The sequence below is a fragment of the Alligator mississippiensis genome, chromosome 7, assembly GCF_030867095.1.
Source record: "Alligator mississippiensis isolate rAllMis1 chromosome 7, rAllMis1, whole genome shotgun sequence".
NCBI lineage: Eukaryota > Metazoa > Chordata > Crocodylia > Alligatoridae > Alligator > Alligator mississippiensis.
Window position 1 is genome coordinate 21214262 of NC_081830.1, and position 21801 is coordinate 21236062.

General features: G+C 45.0%; 1 long non-coding RNA gene across 1 annotated transcript in view; it reads left to right on the forward strand.

The window, feature by feature from the left end:
* Positions 1-19066, forward strand: part of LOC132251393 (uncharacterized) — a 40292-nt gene extending 21226 nt beyond the window's left edge. The window contains exons 3-5 of the long non-coding RNA XR_009463385.1: positions 8447-8573; positions 15266-15374; positions 17026-19066. This is a non-coding gene — a long non-coding RNA (uncharacterized LOC132251393). The remainder of the gene's footprint in view (positions 1-8446; positions 8574-15265; positions 15375-17025) is intronic.
* Positions 19067-21801: the final 2735 nt, after the last annotated feature.

Below are 21801 nucleotides of genomic sequence, written 5' to 3' on the forward strand. Positions count from 1 at the left end.
AGAAGACACCAAGATGAAGCTGGAAATGGTTAAAAAGTGTGTGTGTATATATATATATATATATATATATATATATATATATATATATATATATTCTCCCCGAGCCTCCTGGGAGAAGGTGATAGCTTTCCAGAAATGCGAGAACACACAAATTATCCCCAAACCTTAGTTACAATGAAAGACGGAGAGAGGGACCTGATCCAAAACCCTTGTTATAAACCCCATCCCAAGTACTGGAATGGGTGTGAAATAAAATCTCACTAAGAATGTATAGCAGTCCCGCCTGAGCACCTCACAGACATTCATGAGTTTATGCACATGGTGCCCACACCTGCTAAGAAAGGATTATGCATATGTTACAGCCAGAGGCAATAGGGCCCAGAGGCCCTGCTCCTCCAAAGTGTGTAGATAACTATCTTATCCTGCTAACTCAAGTGAAAGCTACTGCTCTCTGATGAGTAGGACAACCCTACTCTTGGTCGTGGAGGAAAGGCAGGTCCTGAATGACTTGCTCAGGGTCACACCAGAAGTCTGCAGCAGAGCCAGAAGTGAATCGAGATCATTTAAGTCCCCGAGGCCTGTTCTTTCTCCTCACTATCGGAATTCAGGCAAGGGTTTCTAGAAGACGGGGTTGGGAAATGCTTGGAAAGACAGTGGAAGAGACATCTCTGAATTACTCCACCGTCTAATGGATTTTTAAAAATATATATATAGCACATCATGAATAGCCCCAAATGCAAAGACAACAATTTAAGTGTTTCAAATGTGTTCAAGGTAATTCCAAACAAATCTTCAAGCCATTTTAGACTATAAAAAGCCTCAGCTAAATCACCCGTTATGTGGCACAAGTGCTTGTGTTGCAAAATATTGCAAAGATGGAAGGCAAAGTTTGGAGAAGTGACAGCTAATACTTATACATTAGTTATTTAGCATAGAAGACAGATGTGTAGAGGACCGGTTCTTTGCCTGTCAGGATGCTGTGAACAAATGTACGTTCATTGGTCACTTCCTGCTCCTCCTCCTCAGGGGATGGTTTTAGACTGGGGTTTATGGAAGGGAAGGGAAATTCAGATGTCATACTCTTTTCAAAACTTATCCAAGCAAGAGTGATAAGTCAAGACAGGCCATGCAATAGTGAGAGAGTTTTTTTCACTCTGGTTTCCCTCTGCAGATATCAAATTGCTTAACACATTTTGGTCCTGACCTGTATTAAGTTTCCATTTATAAATAATTAATGAACTGTTAATTACTCTTACAAGCATGAAACAGATAGGGGTAGCATTAGACAGAGAGAGCTGTTAACAAGTCAAAAAACGTTACAAATGGTTATAAATCAGACTTATAAGCTGAGCTGGTAGAAAATTTCCCAGCAAAACAGTTTTCCACTGAATAATGCTGATTCAACCACACGCCGCTAGTTATGCTATGCAAGCAAAGAACATAAGCCGGGTCCCTGCCCCACGAGGGTTACAATCTAAGTATACCTCTCAACCTGTCCTGACTTCAGCAGCCACTGGAAGCACTGATTAACCTTTTATCAAAGTATATAGTAATCCATTACTAGTCCTTTATACACTCTCCATTAGTGGAACCATAATACCAACTCTGATCCCAGCGTATATTATAATTTAGTACAATTCCCCTTGGAATTAAAATGATTTGTGCCTGAATCACTCTCCCATGCACTGAGGAAAGCCAAATTTAATGCCACTGAAGTCTATGGCATACCGCAAATACAAATGAAAGGTATTTTACCTAATTTTGCCTGAGGGTAAGAGCATGCACGCAGACAATTGCTGAGGACTGGCTAACACGCTGTGAAGTCCCATCCTAGCTTGAAATGACGTAACTTGTAAGAGAAGAATTGGATCTGTTCTCTCCAGTCCCCAGATGGAGAAATGTAAGTTGAGGGGGTAGGATTTTAAAATGTATTTGGCTTTGGCCTATTTGTGCTCCCCTACCTGTCCATGGGATTTCAGTGGGAGTAGAGCTAGGGCAGTGGTGAGTCCCACTAAACAGAAAGGAAGTCATTTCCCTCTAGTCACATAGCAGACCAGGGTCAGATCTGGAACAGATCCAATAACTACTATATCCCCAGGCTGGGCCATAATTGCACAACTCAGAGCACCAGATGCTGCATAGCATTGCATCAGAACGGGCCGCCACATTATTTAGTTTTATCCAGCAGACCCCCCATGCCTGCACATTTACCACTTTAAAGAATCCTGATCCCGTTCATGAAAATACCAGTTGTAACACAGATGGCCAGAGTGCAAATGCTCCGACCAGATGCATCAGTACGGCCTCCTGCAAGGCAACCGTGGACTCCCAGCCCGGGACCTGAAGCTGAAGACCCCTCGCCAAGAGACAAGCAGGCAGCAGTAATGCCAGGTGCGCTAGTAGGGCACCTCCTGCTGTCTGAGCTGGCAGGAGCGTTGCTGAGAGCAATGCAGCTGCAAGTTGCTTTTGGCAGACAAAACAAGATTGGAAACGAGGAGCCAAGAAAGAAGTGATGCCTTCTCAGCATTTCTCACCTTGCGCAAATGTAGCTATCTAGATGGACAGTTTCCACCTGAGCTCACTCCTTTCCCTGAAAGGACAGGTTGTGCTCCTGCCTCACTGAACACTTCCAGTGCTTTGTAGATTCGTTGCCTCCTGCTGGAAGATCACTAGCAAAAATGAGCACTAGAAACAAACCCTGTGGTTTCCCATCTTCCACTTGCATTTTGCAGCCCTTTCTCAGTATTCATTCCTGCCCAGGGCAGGGCATTGGACTCGATGATCTACTTAGGTCCCTTCCGACTCTACATCTATGAAACTATGAAACTATAATCCTTCACCTGTCTGGTCCAGAGAGAATGCAAGCTCTTAAGGATGGGAACTGTCTCTCAATGTGGCTAGGGACAAGACATTACACATAATAAACTGGTTTAAGTCATCAGAAACTAGTTTAAACCTGTAACAGAACAGACATTCAGTGCACATAAACCAGTTTCAAAATGGTCCAAACCAGTTTGAGATGAATCTGGTTGAATGTAGTGTTCAATTTAACTGACCAGCATGCCTACCTGCACATTAGGGACCTGCTCTTATTTGGGACCTCTATAGACATTAAGGGAAGGGTCCGTTCCATGTACAGCTAGTTTTATTGTCCACAGTGCCCTCTCTTTGCCAAGGAGGCCGAAGATTAGCAGCAGGTCCTGTATTCGATTCTGGATCCTTTAGGGTAAAAGCTGCCATGTCCATAAAGAACAGCTGGGTTAGGTTTCCTGCCTGTCTTGCAGCATGTCTTGCAGCACTCCCAGCTGAAAGGGAGAGCAAGTTACTAAGAAAGAGAGGTCTCGTGAGGTCTCCCAGCTCATTCCAGGAGACAATGACCTGCGTAAGCAGGTGAGACACTTTGTGTTGATGGAATTAAAATGTGTTCAGGGTGGAGTGTCTGCACTTTGGGGTTGGCTGTCCACTGATGGTGGGGATGACAAGACATCTCCTGCTTCAAGGGGGACTGGTCTCTTCTCCAGTCCATATATTTTATCATAGCTCTACCATTCAGGGCCAGAACCCCAATGTGCAAGCAAGAAAATCCCTGCGTAGAGAGTTTACAAGCAGGAAAACATGTCATAGACAAATTAACCTACAGATAAGGGAGAAGGAGGATCTGGTATCCAAGAAGACCAGCACTATCCAAGTTTAACTGCACTTGGATAGATCATGTCTCAAAGCAGGGAGGGCCAGCTCTTCTTTGCTGACATGAAATTCCTGCATGTAAGAAATAAGACTTAAGCCACATGAACCCCTCTCCAACCCAGGCAGTGGCTACAAGTGCATCAGAACTGCTGGTTCAGGTCCCAACTTCTCCCTGATGTACTGCTGGGCAGCACCGAAATGCATGGGGAGACCTAGGGGCAAGAGAGGAAATTTGGATGCAGTTGAGCTCGACTGGTGCTGCAGTACAGCATCACTAGTGCCTCCTGCTGACCTGCTTGACAGAATTGCACTAAACTGCTCCCATCGGCTGTGACTCAGACCTTTGGCCGGTCACTGCTCTAAGCTGCTCCTCACAGTTTATAGCAGGTCCACATTGGCAAAGACTGGATCAGCCCAAGTGCAGTCATAGATGCAGGGAGCAAAGTGGTTCAGATTCCTGCTCCCAGCAAGGGGTAGGGGGAAGGAAGATAATAGCACAGGCAGTCCCTGACTTCTCGCATTAGCAAACCTGAATGGCTCTGAAGGCTGCAAAGAGCCTAGTGCCAAGAGAAAAGGACGCCCTGAACCCAGGCCTGGCATAGCTAGCCATGAGTCTCTCCACCTGGCAGGCCTCGGGCAACTCGTGGTCAGCTGGGTTCTGAGAATTTTCCATGGAAGGTTTTCTTTTTTCTTTTTCACTTCTTGCCATCTTGCAAATGTGATTTATTCCCAGACAGCATCCCAACCTCTGCCTGCCAGAGGAATAGAGCTGCCGAGCCGTCTTTCTGCTACATTGCAATAATGCAAATCCTTTTGCTAGATGTCCATATTTCACACTCTGCCAATGTATTAATCTTGCTGGGAGAGAGTGGAGCGTACGCAGGGAAAATAAACTTTTTTTTCCCCTTCCCTGTGTTTTTGGGCTCCTAACTTTTTTTGTGTTTGTGCCCTGATTTGAGAGAGACGCACACACTCTCTGTCTCTCTCGCTCTTTTCCTTTCACCAAACAGATGTAACTATTTATTCCTTATGTCCCAGTTTTCCTGTAATTTCATAAAGTGCAAATTTGCTGTCCTGCTCCCAAATGCCGAGTCGGTGGTTTGTCATAACAGTCATCAGTAACTGTCGCTTTCTGCCTGGGGCTTAATTAACCCACTCGCTCATTAGCATGTCCATGCAGTTGTAAGGAATGAAAGCCTGATTATTTTCTACAACAGTCGCAGCCAATTACTGCACCGAAATGGAACCACATTAATCAAATCTTTAGTACAGTGGCAAATTCAGAGATATCAGATTGCAAAAGACTGCAAAACTAATATGTCACTGTCAGCGGAGCTACGCAGGCATTTAGCGAATTGCATTAAATAGATGGCTTCGCTGAAACCGCATGAATTTAATATGTGATGGGATCTGGAAGCTATTAGCGTGACATGGCAAAGTAGTGGGAGCTTGGCAGCTCTGGACTTTATCCATGAACTTAGGAAACTAATGTAAAAACTTTTGTGTGTGTGTATGTGTGTGTATGTGTATCTTTGTGTTTGTGTAACAAAAAGACTGCCTGCTTGGGGAAAAGGGCATTGATAGATCTTCAAAAAGTAACAAAGACAAGTAACAAACCAGCCCATAGTAAATAGCTACTGGAGAGCACACTGGAGAGCGTTGTCCACCGATTAGCATATGGGGTTGGGGTCAGGACTCCAACTCTTCAGTGTTGTTGGCCCCAAAGGACACCTGGTGGAGGATTAGGGCCATACTGTACAAATGAGTATCGCAAAGCCAGCCCTGCCCCAAATTGCTCGCAAGGTAGTAGTTAAACATATGCAACAGGTAAATAAGCCTGGGGGGTACAGGAAAGAGGAGGAGGGAGGTAAGACAAGAGTAGAGACAGGTGTTTGCCTAAATTAGCTGTTAGGATCAGTTAAATATTGCTCACTCTGCCTCTAACTCTGTGTGGCCTTGCAGGATGTACTTCTTCTTCCAGGGCCAGAGTTCCTCCATCCATGTAAAGGGGATAATGTTACTTACCTAATGCAAGGGGAGCATTGGGCAGCCCATTTCCCTGCACTACTGAATGAGGTGCTTTGAAGTACATGGGCAAAGTCTTGCTATCCAACGACAATCCCAGATACAAACAAAACGCATGTTAAAAACACCAGGTAGTAGTATTTGCACAAGGTCTTGCAAGCAAAGCCCTTTTCCCCAAGCCATTTGATATACTAATGCCCTTTCCTCCAAGCCATTTGAAGATCTGAATAGCAAGGCTGGAAAGAAATGGAAGTCAAGTGAAGGAGGAAGTCAGCTACCAAGAGAATAGATCAACTGGGATGAGATGGAGTAGAAAGCTACTGGGCCATGATAGGAAGGGGGGCCATGATAGAGGGCAAGGCCCTGCAGTAGCACCGGTGAGTCATTGCAACTTCATGGCAGTAGCCTGGGGAGGAAAGAGGTGGGACATCCAGAGAGGGCTTTACAACCAAAGGGTAATACAGTCCCTCCAAAGTTGTTTCTTGGATCATGGTGGCACCTGTGAATCCCCGCTATAGCCTAGGATGATTTTATGCCAGGAGCTTTACAAGCACCAAACAAAAAGGCGGCCCTCATCTCAAAATACTTTCCAACTCAGGGGGAATTTTGCTCTTGATTTGAAATCAAGCTAGGTTCACTCACATGGGTGATTTTGAGCTGGATCCTGATATGAGTAGAGGGCCCTGGGAGCTGGCTGGAAATGAACCAATATAAAGCAATTCCTTGGTAAGTGTGAGGCAGCCTGTCTATGCGTCTTCCCAGATCTGTCACAGAACAACCTGGTCCGTAGACAGAGCAATAGAGGGCCTTATTACTCTCTTCCACATCAATCTGGAGTCCCATTAGTATGACTTGATTGAAGTTGCTCTTGTACATGCAGATCAGCACCTGGCCCCTACAGCAGAGACCCATCACAAGTTCGTGAGCGACGAGGAGCCCAGCTGCTGTTCTTGTGCCAGTTGCCATGAGTTCTGGTTCCCTTCCAGGGTACTGGGACGGGAATGCCAGGCAAGGAGGCAGACAGAAGTTAGATGTCAGAGCTCCTCTTAGAAGTTCCCCTCTTACGACAATCCCCAGGGATTTGGGGAAGAAATGAAGCATCGTAGATCACCAAGTCACTAAGTTTAGATCCAGGTCAAGTCTGCATTTGGGATGCTAGTTCAAACCAATCTCGAGCAAAACATAAAAGGCTAATCCATCCAGCATATAGGAACTACTAAAGTGCTTCAGACTGGCGCTCCATTCTGCCAGGATTTTACCTCCGTGCCTCGTGCTTGAGAAGGTGTGAGAAACCTTTCAATAGGCACTTGTTAGGATGGCTTGTTCCTAGGCACAAATGTCTTCCTTGCCTCCCTCGCCCCTCTCTAGAGCTGAGCGAGAGCTTACCAGCTGTGCTCCTCAATAATGCAAGCATTACTGAGGCAACACAAGGGTACCTGGGTGAATCATGCAGCTTGCAATGTGTATTAGTTTAATACCAGCCTTCAATATCCTTCCCCCTTCATCAAGCTGCCACTGTGTGAGCAAACCTTTAGTCCCTCTTGGTTATACTTTGCAATATGGTCCCCCTCGAGTATTAGTTGTAGTGGCTGAAAAGGTCCAGAGAGGAGCGCGGAGTGGTATAAGCGGGACCTAAGAGGAATGGAGTGACATAAGAAAAGCTCTGGCTTCTCTCCGTCTACCCACTATGGTCTGTTTTTTCTTCCTGAGTGTCACTCCCTCTTCTGGCTGCAAGTTCCTGGTGGAAACAGCTAGACACGCTCCTCTTCCTTCTTATCAGCTTCCCTAGGCATTGCGGCTCTGCACACTCTGACACTTCTGGATGTTGGAAGCACCAAGCACTCTGTGCACCACAGCTCAAGAATGATTTAATGGGATTTTTCTATTTATGGTCCCACAGTGGGTACAACTGACCACCAGGCTGAGGTCTCTGCCAAGGCCTGTGCCCCTTTTCAGGTCCTCCTTAGCTCCCATCGCTCAGCGCTCAGCTCGTGCTGGCCCTCTGCACAAGCATGAGTTGCACCCAGACAGAGTGAGATATCCCAGCAACTTAAAAGAAAGTCAAATACAATAAATAGACGTGCCAACTTCAATCATCCACCGAGCAAGCTCTGCACACTCAGGCGTGAGCATTGTGTCCGTTCACTTTTAAGAGCCTTTCGCATGTTCTTGTTCAGGGACCTGGCGACATGCTTTGAAGGAATCCAGGGAAATGCTGACAGCAATGACTGATGAGTCTCAATAGCTAGGGTCTGCTCTTACACAAACTGCCTTCATCAGCAACTTGCTGCTCCCATCAGTTAATCTTGCAAAAGGTACACTACTGGTACATTTGTACATTTCCTTTCCCAGTAACCTAATCTACCATCTAGTTTATGCATACATGCTCTGAGCTTTTTTATTTTTTTTTCTAAGCAATCAATCTATCCAGCTAGGAGCTGCAACTGAATTTAAATACCAGGGTTTTCATTATCTCCAACATGGAAAAGAGAGAAGGGGGGTGACACTGGAAATACAGTGAAATAAATTCCAATCTATTGAACAATATATTCAAAGGTATGTATATTTCTGCAACCATATAATGCCTAGTATATTTTACAAAATCTATTTCTGCAATAATGGGAATATATTTTGAAGGTCTATTGTGAAAGCCTTTTGCCTGGGTTCTTGCCATCCTCCCTTTTGACATACTTTAATCTTTGAGAACTGTTTCTTATTACTTCTACTCCATTAGCCCCTTGAGACCCTGCTGGAGGTCCTGCTGTCTTAGGCACTGTACAAATGCATGGCGATGGACTTCCCCATCTCAAACGTATCACAGGCTACTGGATAAGACGAGCAACGGGCAGGACACAGAGAGGGTGAGTGACTTGACCGTTGTCCCCAGGTGAATCAGTGGCAGGGCTTACCTCAGCTGACCCCTTAGTCAACCCGCCATCCACTAGACTTCTCCCTACCTAGATGTATAAAGTTAGTGGTAAGATTATATACATCTTGGGAGTAGGTGGTGACATGCAGAAATAAATAATAAATGCCTAAATAAATAATAAATGCATAATTACCAATAAAGCATTAGGGGTTACATATGAGATGAATTTGGCCCCATCTATGTTTTTCACCATTATTTAAAAACAATGTAAGAGGCATAAAAAAGTAGAGGCTAGCCACCATACTACAGGGGTATAGGTTGTAGCTGTGTTGATCTAAGGACATAGGCAGGCATGGTTCTTTGGGTAAATCTGATATCTTTTATTAAACCAACTCAAATAGTAGGAAAAATTCTTTTTAGCAAGCTTTTGGGTATAAATACTCTTTGTCAGGCTGAGGTTTTGGTGGAAGGCAGCATTTATTACTGATCTGATCCATCCATTTTGATAAGCTTTGGACCAGGCCACAACCTCACTTCCAATTCCATTTAGTACAATAAAATGTAAGGGTTGTCTCAAGAGGGATTGATATTTTATAAAGTGCAATTCCCCAGAGTACTAATTAATTAGTCGCAGGACACAAAAGCAGTCTCCGAGCCAAGCAGGGTGTCACCTTAGAGAGGATAACAGTCTGCATTTATAGCTAACCAGTATTTGAGTGAATTGCCAACTGGATTGTAGACCTCAAAAATATCCAGATACTGACAGATGTCAATTATGACGTGGTTTTCTAACTTCCAAGTCAGGATTAAAACCACTGGCATCTCAAGTGGTGCCAGGGAATACTTTTTTTCAAACCAGGTGTGAAGTTGAAGCTGTGATGACTGGTAACTACTAAATAACTTGGAGCACTTTTTACAGCGCTGCCTCATTCATCCGGGTGTCCAGGTTAAATTGAACTTGGGCTCATTGCTTTCTACCAACCCAACGCCTTTCTTGCTTTCCTCTCCCTACTCTGTTTTACCTCTGTGTGACATGTTCCTTAATTTCTCATCCAGACCTGCCGTGTGTATTTGTTCTGGCTTCTCCAGAGGTATGGCTGCATTTTGGTGGCATGCGAGGTGTTTCCTGTTTGTTAATAACTCTGGGGTATTTTTGAGAGGCACTGAATAAATGCAATCTACTGCATGGCTTCAGGTCATGGTGACTATGATCTCACAAACACAGCATTGCTTTGCTCGCTGTTACACAGGACATAGCACCAATTTGGTATCAGCTCGATCCATTGAAGCCAATGGAAAGATTCCTGCTGGTTTCAAAAAAGGGCTTTGGTTCAGGCTTTGGGCAAGATGGGCCTGTCATCTGTTTGCCTGAAAATAGCATTGTAAAGTCATGCAGCCCAGCCAGGTCATTTGCTAAACCGTGGTCCGAGCACACACTTCTGTAACCCTAACCAATACCTGCCTGTCATCTGCTTTGCACGTTGTAACAGTAGCAGGGGCTCAGCATTGAAAGAAGTTCCCTTTAAAAATAAACGGAAATGTATCCCCCTGGAATAAATAGAAACATGTCACACCCATGCAAGCGAATGGATTGGGTTTCTTGTGCCGGTGAGAGAAGGCAGCAAAGAGGGTTTCCCACCTGTGGAGCCTGTGAGTTATGGGCCTTTTCTGCTTGTGAAAGAAATGTAATACCGACATAGCCGCAGGCAGATCGCGGACACCGTGCCTTAATCCTCCCTCCTTACCTACATGTCCCGGCCTATAAGAACATGAGCACCAGTTGAGCATCTCTATTTCTATTCCTCCCCTGTGCCCATACAGGGAGCAGCCTGCAAAAGGCACTGTCCCCAGAAGCATGGACATGTGGACCAGGTGTGTTATAAGGTGGAGATTGAAAGGCTTTCAGTAGCATTGAACGCCAAAACCCAATTGCTTTCTAAGCAAGGTCAGGTTAACTTTCCACTTGAAAGACTTGCACAAAGGGCAAAGACATTCATAAGTCCTTGAGCAGGACAGACCCTTGGCTGGTGTCAACTGGTCAAGGTATGAGTATTTCTGAAGAGGCCCGTTCTATGGCAATTTATATTTCATTTGCACTGAGTTCAGATACGCTCAAGCTGTAAGTTCTTCCTTATCTTTAATTGAGCCTCCCCACCCTGCCCGGTCTTCTTCAATACAAGAAAAAAGAAATTTCATAGACTTTATAGACATTAGGGCTGGAAGGGACCTCGGAAGATCATCGAGTCCAGCCTCCTGCCCAAAGGGCAGGAAATCTTCTCACTGGTAAGACTGAGTTAAAAACAGAGGATGCAATCAACACCACCTAGGAGAAAAACCCTGCATGGCCAGAAGAAGGGCTGGAAACCTAACAGCCAACATTTTTAAAACATTTCACAATTTGACTGCTTTTTGAAATCTTCACAAAAAGCCAAAATTCAGAGCAGCTGAATTTTCCATGGAAAGATCTTTCCCCAAACCCCTTTGCAGAAAATAGCCTTTCCAAATAAATGGAAAACATGCTTTTTTTTAGTTTAAAAAAAAAAATCAGGTTTTTATCAAAAAAAATTAAACCACATAATTGTTCTGTATAAAAATAGTCACTTGGAGTATTTCAATGAAAAGTGGGGTGGGGGAGTTAATCATCAAAAAACATTGTTTTCACGGGGGGGGGGGGGGGGGGAAATCTGGCCAGGTCTAGAAATTGCTTTAAATCTAGGATGCTAATAATATAAATGCATTTGCACCCAGGGCCACATTTTTAAATTCTCAGCATGTAGTCTGTGAGGTTGTTGTCATGCAGTCTGTGCGGTTGTCGGTCAGATTGTTTTTGGAGCCTCTCACCTAAATCCTGGGGAAGTCCCAAAAATAGCAATAGTAATATTGCATTTTCTTGTGCCTTCTCCCTTTCACCTCTTTGGTTCAAGGGGGCTCTTGACTTTCTTTTTTGGTTTTGTTTTCGTTGGGTTTTTTTTAACTTCTTCATTCCCTGATTACTGAGTCAAATGTATCCCTGTGCAGAGACCTGGCCCAAAACCTAACTATTTTGTAGCACGTTAAGTGATGCATGGACTTTTTTGTTGCACAGGTACAAATTTCACCTTGTGTTAGTTTATCCCTGCGTAACACCTAGGAGAGCATAGCAAGGAGGCAAGGCTTACAGCAAGGACGTGGCCCCCAGATCAGGTCATGAAAAACCTTAATCGAAGCCTGTACAGGAGAAATCATGCATAGGGTTGCCCCTTTGTAATCTGAGTGCAGGGGCCTTCTGAGTTCAAATAGTCTGAATTTACAAATACTGAAAGAGGCTTCGTTCAGTCTCCTCTGCCATGGGCAGAAGAAACATTTCTTGGGTGTGCACACAACGATTTGCAGCTCACCTTTTAAACAACACTGCCCTCCAATCAATGCCCCCCTTTCATGTTTCATCACAAGGTTTTTATACGCAGCCAGCCAATGGGGTTTTGCCTTTTGCCGAACATGTTTCTTTTCCTTGTTCTATTTCTTTTTTCCCCAGTGGGAACTGTACAGAGACTGATGGTTTTATTTTACATGAATCACTGATGATCTAACAAATTAATTACCTACTCTTTCCCTTTTTACTGAGCGAGGTCATAAGAGGTTTCACGGGATCAGCCTACCACCCCTAGCTGGTGGTATCATGGCTCCTATTAAAGACTGGAGTCAAATGTCAAAATTGCCAGTTTAGGTTAGAATCAGATTTAAATGTATCTTATTATACACAGAGGCACACAAACTCAATATGTCATCTTTAATGGTTCAGAACAAAGCCTAGAAAAATAGTGTCCCGGCACACAGGAATTTTATAACCTTTGATATATAGCTTTCATTATTAGTAATAATTTCTGTAACTGCATCCGGATTCGCAGGGACACACCATGAATAATAATTCTACCTCTTGATTCATTCCCTGTTCCCTCCAGTCTTTTCAGGGGGACCCAGATTCCAGAAGTTACTTTCATCCCAGCAGTTTGACACCTTCGGAGCTTCATTCGGGAATAACACCCCAAAAAAGACTTCCAGCTTGGTTTGCTGCACAACAGCAACATTTTGCTCATGTTTTACCTTCTCAAACCTGTCTTTAGTTTTATTGTGCATTCCCCCCATTTTTGGCCACCCTCCCAACATGCGTGTCACATTAAATTCTAATTATCAAGACAGCACTTCACCTAAGTCATCGACAGGCCCAATTATTTCTAATGCATGCATGCAAAAAAAAAAAAAAAAATCCCCACATGTATACGCATACACACAAAGAAATGAACAATAAAAAGGCGTTTGCTAACCTCCGCCTTTTTTCACAGTCAGGCTTCAAGTTCACATGTGAATTTATGCCAGTTTTGACATTAGCAGGAAAAATTAACAGTTCTCGCAAAAAAAAAAAATGAAACTTGCACAAAAGAGGTTTTGTGTTTCAAGCAGAATAAATTATAGTGTGATGTTATTAAAACACTTAGTTGTTAAGTTGCCAAGAAAATCCAGTATATTCACACGGACTCAAGGACCTGTCTCCATGCAAAGTAATTAAATTAGATTTATGGGCTGCATTACATCAGTGTTTGATAGTTCATTTTTCCTTTCTTCATATTTTGTCCTGCTTTATTAGAGCATGTGACAGATGGTAAAAATAGTGTGAAGTTTCTTGGCCCTGTGCTAAATCCCCCTTCGGTAGTATATCTCTCTTCTGTCAGTTCTCCCCAGCGATGATAAATTAACCTCTCCTCTTCTATCCCGAGTGTGGCAGTAAAGCACTCTTTGACACAGCACTATCACTTTATCTTAATCTGTGCTGTTCTAGGGGTGGGACAGAGAAAGGGGGGGAGCAAAAAGGAAAGGAGATGATGCAATTGCTACCATGAGTTTAAAAAAAAAAAGAAAAGACTTATTGTGTCAAAAAAAATACCAAAAAAAAAACCTGGTAGGGAAGGGTGTTGATTTATATTATCTGCTTTGTTGTATTTTTTTTTCCTTTGCTGTTTTCTCTGTTACTGCCAAAGTGGAAGGGGTATGGCTTGGGCAGGATTTACTAGCACTGGGGCTCCCAGTGGCTGACTTTCCAAGGCATCCTCTCTCTCTGATATGGTGGATGGAGGGTCTTTTTCTCCAGAAATCTGGTGTAATTTATGTCCCAGTATCCCTGCATGCTGCCTTTGCAAGAAGGCAGCACACAAATCAGCTCAGCCCTGCAGAGGCCTTGGCAACCACTGGAAGGTAAATTAAAGAGTCTTCCCCACACCCCCACCCGCATCCCCCCAACACACACACTCCTGCCCCACTTCATCAAGGCTTTATGGTGTGCACTCAGATGACACAAACCTCCCCACGTCCTCCACCCTAGCCCAAAGGAAGACTAATGCAGGCACCAGGAAATGGTGCCACTTTGACTTCTGCAATTCCACAGGCTTTCTGCTCCATGTTTTCTGTTAAGTGCTGTGTAAATAATTATCTTAATCTACTGCCCAATGCAGAATAATGGGAGGGTTAGAGATTTGCAAGCCCTGGGTAGGTGAAGGGCCCACTCTGCCACCATCTTCCAGCACAACCTTGGGCAAATCACTTAATATAGCTGTATGAAACAGGGACTAGCATTACCATCTCCTAGTAGAGGTTTCAAATCTCTTTGTGACTGTAAGCGTATCTACATGTACAGCTTATTGTGCCAGGCAACAGCACCTGCCAACACACTCTGATGCTCTGCCTAGGCTACCTTCTGAACCAGAAGCAGTATGGCCACATTTACACAGCTCTCGGGGCAAGCAAATTAGCACCATTTTAACAAGGAGTGCATAGAAACTCTTAGATGTATGTGGGACCCAGTCACCTAAACTTTGAAATAAATGGGATCTGGAGTAGGATGGGGTGGGGACTGCCTGCACTGTGCTTCTAGACCTTCTCTTTGACTTGCCGCATGACCCTAAGGAAGACACTTGATGAGACCCCACAGCTTGTTCATATAAAGCAGGCAGGGGTGGGCAAAATGTGGCCCGGGGGACCGGATGTGGCCCACCAGGCCATTTTATTCAGCCCGCAGGGCCCCTAAAAAATTTAGAAAATTAATATTGATCTGCCCAGGGCTGCCTGTCATGTGGCCCTCGATGGCTTGCCGAAACTCAGTAAGCGGACCTCCGCCTGAAATAATTGCCCACACCTGATAAAGTGTAAGCTTCCAGAGACTGCCTCTCACTTTGCATTTGTACAGCACAAAGAGGAACCAATCTCACGAAGACTTGTGAGACAAGCCACCCAATGTGTGAAAGCAGAATTAGCAGGGATGCCTCTGTGTCAGCATTGCAGGAGTCATATAAGGCACACTCTAGCTAGCTTTCAGCTAGGTAGCAGCCTAGTATTGGGGAAACTCAATGCAAGCCTGTGAAACCCATCCAAGACGCTGGGAAAATGCATGGGTGACTAGTCCATGCTGAGCTTTGTGCTGACGGAGCTGAACTATGACTGGCAGCCTCAAACTAGGTAGGGTGGGTAGCTTGGGTATGCCGCAGCGTACAGCAATGGCTGCAGTGTAAGCAATATCCTTAGGTGTGGGGAGAGGGTTAGACGCCCAGTCAGTCGCATTCCTCCTTTGATACTGCATTGCCTGCTCTCTCCATTTAAAAGCCAATTCCTGCCTTTACAGGGACCATTTACTGTGCATCTTTCTTTCCTCCTCAGCCAGATTTCAGCTCCAAGCAATTGATTGAAGTGTTCAGTCACCTGGACCGTAACTAAAGAACACAGGATATTTGTCACAGACAAGAATGTAATCACTTTGCACATTGAGGTATATTTCTTCCAAGCATCCTCTGTTCAGTGAGAAGGCAGAAAAGGTGAAATGTGGAGTCCAAGGTGTTGGCACTCCACTCAGTTATACTGACGTAAATCAGGAATAACTTTACTGCCAGCAATGAACTTTATCACACTGATGTAAAACCATAGGGTGAACCTATATAGTGGAATCCATACTTACACACATTCCTACACCTAGTTAGACTGAATTGTATTGTCTGAGTCTGTCAAGGTGAAACGGCTAGTAGTGACCTCCTCTTTTTCTTTAAAGTGGCCCCAAGAGAGATAGGAGGAACCAAATTTGTTGGAACAAGCCCAACGGTAAATGCCTATTTCACCAGACTACAGTTTCTCCATTGCTTGCTTAATGATATGGTGCACGGGCAGGACTAGATAAGCAACATTTCACAAGGATGCTGATTGCAGGAGCCCATTAAAGGCACAACTTGTCCCTAGTGCCACTGCCAAGGTGCTCCATAAATGCTGATCTGGCCTGGACAATTGCGGAATGGACTGCAATCTATATTATAGAGCTAAATGGCTCTTTCAGGTCATTATGGTCTATTAGATCAAGACCTTAAGGCCTAGCGATAGAATTTTTAATTCACAGATCAATAACCAGATAACACTAATGATGGTATCAATGCAAGTTAAGAACCCGAAGGAAATACCGCACAGTGCAGTGGGTGCACTGATTCACAGCGAGAATGGACTTCGGTACGTCACATCCTGCCTCTGGCCCCAGTAAGATGATATAAGAGGAATAAATGAAGTGCAAACTTTTTTTAGGCCTAAATTACTTATTTATATTTTAGTATGGGTTTCCTTTCCTTTTTAATATTGGGCTCTGTTTTCTGATTTCTAACTGAATGAGGCAGTCTTTAGGGAGAGAAAATCTGCAGGTACTTGATTCAAGCAGATGTCCACTGTTTCTATCCTCCATAAAGCCTTTGCCTCTTCTGTAGCATAGCTCTGAAAGCATAGTGTCAAACCGCCTGCCTACTCAAGGTGGAGGCATCTGGTTTGCCTGAAGCAGATAGCTGTCAATCACAAAAGCAGAGGGGATCCTTCTAGACAGGTACCTCAAAAGCACAAGGAGGGCAACTGTTGTAGTGCTATGGATCTGACCCAAGCTATGCAAAACTGGAAATATCTTTTGACGTACCTGTCTTCTGAGGTTTGCTGCTTGCTGGGAATAAGTTGGCAGCTGTATGTCAGTTTGGTTTTTCATTGATTCATTTGTTTTTCTGATAAGAAACTTGAGCTGTTTCGGTTCTCAAAAGAAAAGAGCAGCCAGATATGGAGGCAAATCCCAAAATGGTTTGCATTCTTTGTGTAACCATGAACATCATTGTTACTACTGCTATTGATATTAGTAATTTGTTAAAATAGCAGCCAACACCCCGCTCAAGATCGGCTGCCTATTGTGTTAACAATGCGCAAATAGACAGTGAAGAGATGGGCGCTGCCCTAATCTAATAGTAAAATGCAGTGGTTAAAAGAAATCAGGGGCTGATGAGATGCATCGCCTCACCACATTGTCACCTTTCGCTCCAAGTGCAAGCAACCTGCCTTCTCCAATATACACACAGAGCACAGTGGACAGTTAGAAAACTGAAGCTAAGCACATGCATTTCTCCCTCCAGGGACAGGATGAGAGAGAGCAAACTGCACATGACAAATACTGGTGACATCGCTGAATGCAGGACCGGAAGATGCTTGGACACTGGAACGATGAGGCAAGATAAGCACAAGAATAGGACAAAGCAATAATTGTGGACTGGATGGCCGCATCTCTTTCCCCTTATTTCCTGTTGTGTTATACTGGAACCTAGAGACCTCAGCCATAATCAGCCACCCATTGTTGCTGGGGGCTACACAGACACCGCTTAGACAGCCTGAAATCTAAGTAGACTAGGCAGATATATGTCAAGGGGGAAAACATCAGGTACAGGAGAGGAGAAAGTGAATTGCCCAAGGTCATGCAGAAGGTCAGTGGCAGAGCCACAGCTAGGGTCTCCTGTTTCCCAGGCCAGTGCTGTACATCCTGGGCTGGGCTGTCTCCCTCAAAACTTATCTCCCATTGACTATTTTTCCCCATAGACCCAAAACTGTGAAGAAAATGGGGCTGCATCCTATTCTTCCATTTTTGTGCAGCTCAGACCTGCAGGTCTAACTGTATTAACTAGCCAATCAGATTTCATTATGAGCTGAAGTAATGCTTATCATTAAACCTGTAATTTATTTCTTCTTTATTTCATAAAATGTGAAATATTACCATTCTTCGGGTGCCCAGAGAGAATGGGGATGCTCCATTAAGTTCAACACTGCTCCTCCATAAGATGCAGTAATTATATGCAGCTTTTTTACTGCTAAGTTCCTACTTGCAGATGCTAACAAAAGAAATAAGCTTTTAATCCAAACATAATTAATATGAATTACCTCCACAGTACACCCTGGCTTTGCACCATTAAACTTAATTTTTGTTTTGCATGATAATTGTGTTATCATTACCATTTATAGGAGAACTCGGGGACCTTCACTTTGTTTTCAGCCAAGACCAAAGGAACTGGAAATGGATATCTATGTGTTTGCAGCCTGAAAACTCAGGAGGGAATTACTGGATTTGTCCAGCCTTTGATTTGTCTTCACATTGCATCAGCGATGCAGAGTTTCTGCAACACCATCTTCCTTTTTTTTCTCATCGCCACTAAGTGTGGGGAGGTAGTGGTGTACTTGGACCATTTCAGGACTCCAGTTTCAGATGAACTTGGCCTGACTTGTGCTTACATCTGAGCCACATGAACTCTGCAGTTTTTAGCACAAGCCCATGGCATTCCCAAGGAGCTTGGCTTTGATGGTGGGCTTGCTTAAAAGTATTCCTTCAGTCCCCGGGATTTCTTACAGTCCCAGCTCACTTTGTCCTACTCCCTACAAGAGGTCGCTGAACCTTGGAAGCAGGATGGTGCTGGGGAAAGAAGCTCTAAAAGACAGCTTACCTTAGGCGGCCGCAGTACATGCCAGTTTTTGCCTTTGTCTGCTTTAATAATGCATTTTAGGACACTGCTACAGTTCATGACTTCCCCAACAGGAGGTGCAGAACCAGCCGGTGCCTGAAGCGTGGATGTGTGTGTGCATCCATGTATGTGAAGGAATGCTCAGAAGAAAACCCCTTCTGGAAAGGCACTTCAAATACCAGGCCCACTGGGAGACAGCTGAGCCTAGGAATCATGCTTCCCCTAATCCTGCTTACCATATCCCAGACAGACAGAGGTCTGGCCCAAAGCTCTTTAGTGTCTGAGGGCATACAGTACGCAGGTAGTTGGACCCCTCTGATAAAGCCCCCGTGAGCTATTCAGTCATACGTGCCAAGACTCTGACTCTCTGCTCAAGAGATGGCAGGAGATTAAGCAAGAATGAAAACCCATTTACTTTTTTAGGAATGCAAGGATCGGTGTGGGCAGCTGCCTCTGGGGGTCCCAGCATGGGCATGAACTAGAAAGAATTTGGCCTCCACGATAGCTAATTCGATAGCTAATTTGTTTGTCTCGACCATTCCTTGCCTGCCCATGCCTCTGCACACTTTTCATGAACACAAACACCCATGTATCCTAACTAGATCTTCCTGTTCCTGCACTGGTCCTGCTGGCGTAGAGGGTATGGGTTGAGGGTGACAAGTACTGGAGAGCTGCAAAAAGGAAAGATCATAGTACATGCACAAAGAAGTGTCCTAGCCTTCCTTCTTTGTGCTACAGGGATAATTTTATACTGACTTGCCTTTCATCTTATGGAGAGAGCTGTGGTGCACGGCCCCATGTAAGGGCACACTATTATCATTGTTATTGTCAAGCCCTACCAAAATCACTATTTTTGCAGTTCTGTCCTGATGTGATCCTGCCCCAGGATCCCTATAAGTGTAATTTCAACTGCTGCAGCTGCACATGAAGAGTGCAAAGGATTCCTGGTTGCCTCTGGAGTGAAACGTGCTGGTGTCACGTGGCTGAGACAAGGAAGAGAAATACCTGGTGAGGAGGACAGAATTGGGCAGGAGTTTTGCAGATGGAGAGTGGCTCAGAGATGACCATCTCTCCTTTCTGCAGTTGGGCTCTTCAACCTTCCTGAGCCCTGATGGAGCCCATTCACCCTTGTCAGATCAATTTTACCTTTTGCCCTCCAAGCATAGAGCTGGCCTAGGAAATATGCCCAGGTGCCAGCCAGAATCGAGCTTCTAGGCCATGGAGCAGTTCTGCCAGGAACTCTTAGCTAGCGATGCCAGCCACTTGACAGCACCCTGGGCCTCGAGAGGTAAAAAACCTGAGCCTCTACAGCAGTGGTCTCCAACCTTTTCAAGCACAAGGTCAGTTTTTGAATTAAAGTGCAGTCCAGGATCTACCTGTGCACAGGGAGGAGGCAGCCACTGCTGCACACTGTACTTTGTGCCCCGGGAGTGGCACAATGCCACGTGCCTGCTGCCACTGGGCTGCACAATCCCCCCTGCGTGCGCACTGGGCAAAGGGTGGGGAGGGCAGGCAGAGTGCTTGCACGCACATGCGCGCACACACTCGGCCACCCCAAAATATTTTTGTCCCCTCCACCTATGGAGATGGGGGACTGAGACTGAGATTGACTGTCAGAGCTCCATAATAGACCAGTCAATCATGATCTACCGGTTGGTAACTACTGCTCTAAAGCTTGAGCTAAAGACCCATTCCCTCTGTGCGTCACATGCAGAAAGGAGGCACTACACACCCTGCCCAGTGGGTTACAACGGCAGGATGAATGTCACCATCCACTCCACTGTGGCGGGAAGGGGGAGCCAGGATTGCTTTGGGTCCTGGTCCTACAAGCCCAGAACACTTAGACCAATACAGAGTCCCACTGTTAATTAAACATGCACCCTGTGACGAGTTGATGCAGTCATCCTCCAGGAGGAGGGAGTCCAAAACCAAGCCCATAATTATTTATTGAAATTATAGCCGCCGTCGAGCCAGACTGAATTACTGCAGACTCCATTAGCTGTCTTACTGCATATGAGAGAGAGGGAATGAGAAAATGATGGATGGGAGTGAGAGAAAAGGTGGGGGGGAAAGAAAGAAAAGAGGAAAGTGAAAAAATGAGAGACAGCATGTGAGAACAGCAGCAAGCAGCGGAGCCCAGAGTAGAGGACAGAGACAAGAACAGTCAGTCTCCCCTGACTTCATTTATCCCTGTCAGGAAAGTTTTCAAGGCAAAGCACCCAGATGATGCCAGCTTATTCCAGGGGACTGCTGTCAGACCTGACTACTGCCGGAGCCACAGGTGCAGTCTGCAGATGCAAATCCAGCAGGCATGGTGTACTCTGTTGTCTTCAATATCCATCAAGGCTCATGTTGTGGGTGAACACAATGACATGACAGCCAGTACTCCAGAAAGCATCCTATTTCAGTTGTATGGGGCCAGGCCAAGCCCAGACACCTGAGCATGTGATGCAGGTGCTGGCCACATTCTTCTATTGTATATGAAAGCATAGCCCAAGCCAGTCAAAGTTTCCTGGCTGTGTATTCAGCTACTGCTGATGAGAAAAGTGCAGGTCAGGCTTTGGCCGAAGTAAGGCATGAACCCTCCAGAATGGCAAGGAGTAAAGATCACACACACAAAGAAACAAGTCTCATGAGGATCAGTTCTGAAAGGTGCAATGCAAGCACCATGTTTCTTTACTGAATTATCTCACGCACGTACTTGCACCCTGTCTATTCTGTATGAGCTCCTTGCTTTGTGCCTGCCTTGAATTCTCAACTTGTAGCTAGTCGTGGGTGAATTGCTTGAGGTTTGAAGAAACTTGCATTTCCTAATGAACTGAAATGCCCAAGTCTCTTAATTAGCCAACCCCCATGCATTTACTGGGACTGTGTCAACACCTTAGGTGTTAGCCAGGATGTTAGAAACACAAGGGCAGGAATTAAACACTTCTCTGGATATATCAGGCCCCTAATATTTTCCATCTAGAAATGACCAAAGGCTGAGTGGAGAGAGCTCTTCTCCTGTATTTGTTACAGTTCACATGCACAGATGTCTAGCCCCAAGGCCTGCGCCTCTTGTACGGCCCACTGGCTCTGTGTGTCCCTTCTTCATGGGGGTAATTTTGCTCGCGGGGGTAATTTCACTCACAAGGCACTAACTAGCCTGCTCTGAGGCTAGCTGCTAAGGAGTTTCTCTGACAAAGAAAGGGGGCTCTTGAGCTAAAGAGTGACTTAATCACACAGGTACTTGGGGATTTGTGACTTTGACAACCGTGTGTGTTAACAGAGAAGATGGCAGCTGTCGGCGACATGGAAGATCCAAGTTAGCTTCCCACCCAGCTCTTCCACTGATTCCTTTTGTAATGTTGGATAAGTCACTTAACTTCTCTGGGCCTTAGTTTCCCATTAGAGTTTATAAAGCAC